The following is a 2,476-nucleotide window of genomic DNA, read 5'->3' as shown; positions in this document are numbered from 1 at the left end:
AGATTACGTTCTTTAGGAAGCATGATGAGAAAACACTCTTGTTTTTTTGTTTTTTTTTTATTTCTTAACTTTTTATTGACATTGGAAATTAAAATAGAATAAAATTTTTTTAAAATTTTTATTTACTTATGATACTCACAGAGAGAGAGAGAGAGAGAGAGAGAGAGGAAGAGACAGAGGCAGAGGGAGAAGCAGGCTCCATGCGCCGGGAGCCCGATATGGGATTCGATCCGGGGTCTCCAGGATCGCGCCCTGGGCCAAAGGCAGGCACAAAACCGCTGAGCCACCCAGGGATCCCAAAATAGAATAAATTAACAAGTATTTTTTCAAAAAAATGTTTTGTACAAAAATACTGTCAAAATTTCCTAAAAAGCTTTCAACACAGTAGTATCTTTTCATGTACTGAATATAACTATTGGCACAGTGTCAAAAATGTTGAAGACAGAAACAAAATAAAAATCTGTGAAATATTTGCCACTGACGACATTCCATACCCTATTATTGTCTATACATGTGTGTGGGGGGGGACAGCCAACTTGAAAGTGAACAGTTTGACTTTTCCTGATCCAGAACGGTTTGGCCCACATCTGTTTAATCTTCCAGTTTAGCATATTAAAAAAAATTAGTCTGTACTCAAATGCATAGTTAAAAAAATGAAGCGAGATGGCAGAGTTTGGTGCAGTAATATCTGCCCTTCAAAGTTCATGCAACCAACTAATGCAATTTTTCCTTTCACTCGTAAATCTGAATGCAGTTCAGTCATTTGAAACCATCTCAAAATCCACAAGATTAAGCAGTTTGCCAAGATTAATAGGTAACAGTTGAGCCCTGGAGAAAGTGAGGAAATAAGGAGTAAAAACAAACAACAAAAAAGACCAAGTTAGCTAGATATTTCAACTACATAAGGGAGGTGAATGTCAAGGCTACAAAAACGAAACAAAAACGGAAAAAAAAAAGTGGCAGCAATTTTTTTAAAACCAATTTGTACAAGTTTATTGTTTACTTTGTTTCCAAGTTCTCAAACCTTTCAAGATCTGAAAGGCGAGATACTGTGTCTAAGGGAATGTTTTTTTTTTTTTTAATTCACACCGAAGTTGGGGGTGGGCGTGGGGGTGGGGGTGGGGGTGTTCGATTTCTTCTCGCCGGGGTTTCGATCAAGTCAACAGCTTACTCAGCTGGGCTGCTGTGTGCATCCAAGTCCGTCATAAATCAAACTCGTTCTCCCCCAGCCAGAGTTCGGGCAGCTCCTTGATGCGGTCCAAACCCATTTCTATCACTAAGGACATAAGCACTTCCTCGTGGATGAAATCAGTGTCTATGACATTGGGCGGCAGCATTGCAGCAGGGACGTGGGCCACCGAGGCGGGCACGTTGCCGCCGCTGCCCGCGCCGCCACCCGAGGTGCCGCCGGAGCCGCCGGGGGTGCTGCTGCCGCCGCTGTGCTTGGGGTTACAATCTCGGAAGTGCTGGTTTGTCCCGTTCATCTGGTGGCCTGCAGCAGGGTGCAAATCCGGCTTGTAGTGGTTGCGGGGGTGGGGGTGATGGTTGAAATAGCGGTTGTTGAGCTTCTGCAGCTGCGTGCTGGCCGGCCGGGAGCCTCCCTGGCTGGCCACCGGGGGGCCCATGAACTGGGAGTTGTTGAACCTGGCCGCGGGGGCCAGCGCGCTCGGGGGGTGCCCTCCGTTCACAGTCCCCGGCCCCATCGCATGCCTGATGCCGCCCGTGGCGTTCATGCTGCCCGCGCGTAGTGTATGTGCCCGCCCGTCAGGGCGCTGAAGGCGCGCTGGGGCTGCTGCTGCTGCTGCTGGTGGGGATGGGGCCTCGGAAACCGCCCCATACCCATGCGGTGGGCGGGGTGGTGGTGCGGCGGGGTGGTGGTGCAGCCCGTTGGTGCCGTCGGGGAAGCGCCCGTGGTTCCTGGCCATCAGATGGTCTGCCATTGCCAGTCCTTCCGTCTTGGCGATTTCTGCTCCCTCTTCTTTTCTTTTGGAGAAAGAAATATCAAGGAAACGAGATAATAGCAGGAATCTATTTTAGAGACCTACATTCAGGTCTGTAAAGCTAGAGTTCTTTCTAGCTAGAGTTCTCTGAAGTCTATTTTCTCTATCCATGCTATTCTGCTCTGGGAACTAATATGTAAAATAGTAATTTCCAGGCACTCCACAGTTTACATTAATGACCTGATTATTTTTTTAAATATTTTATTTATTCATTCATGAGAGGCACAGAGAGAGAGAGAAACAGAGAGAGAGACAGAGGGAGAAGCAGGCTCCATGCAGGGAGCCCAACATGGTACTCGACTCCGAGTCTCCAGGATCATGCCCAGACTGAAGGTGGCGCTAAACCGCTGAGCCCCTGGGCTGCCCAATGACCTGATTATTTTATGCCTATAATACCTTATCAAGAAAAACATGTAGACTATGCAATTTAGAAAGGCCTTCTTTACATGTGTGGGAGAATCCACCAGTAAAGCCAT

The 2,476-nt window shown here is 47.3% G+C and overlaps 1 pseudogene; it reads right to left on the bottom strand.

The window, feature by feature from the left end:
* Window positions 1–1,202: 1,202 nt before the first annotated feature.
* LOC129517116 (cbp/p300-interacting transactivator 2-like) lies at window positions 1,203–1,943 on the bottom strand (annotated as a pseudogene).
* Window positions 1,944–2,476: the final 533 nt, after the last annotated feature.

The sequence above is a fragment of the Nyctereutes procyonoides genome, unplaced genomic scaffold (genome assembly GCF_905146905.1).
Source record: "Nyctereutes procyonoides isolate TBG_1078 unplaced genomic scaffold, NYPRO_anot_genome, whole genome shotgun sequence".
In the NCBI taxonomy this organism is placed as follows: Eukaryota; Metazoa; Chordata; class Mammalia; order Carnivora; family Canidae; genus Nyctereutes; species Nyctereutes procyonoides.
This window is presented reverse-complemented; position numbering and strand designations above follow the sequence as displayed.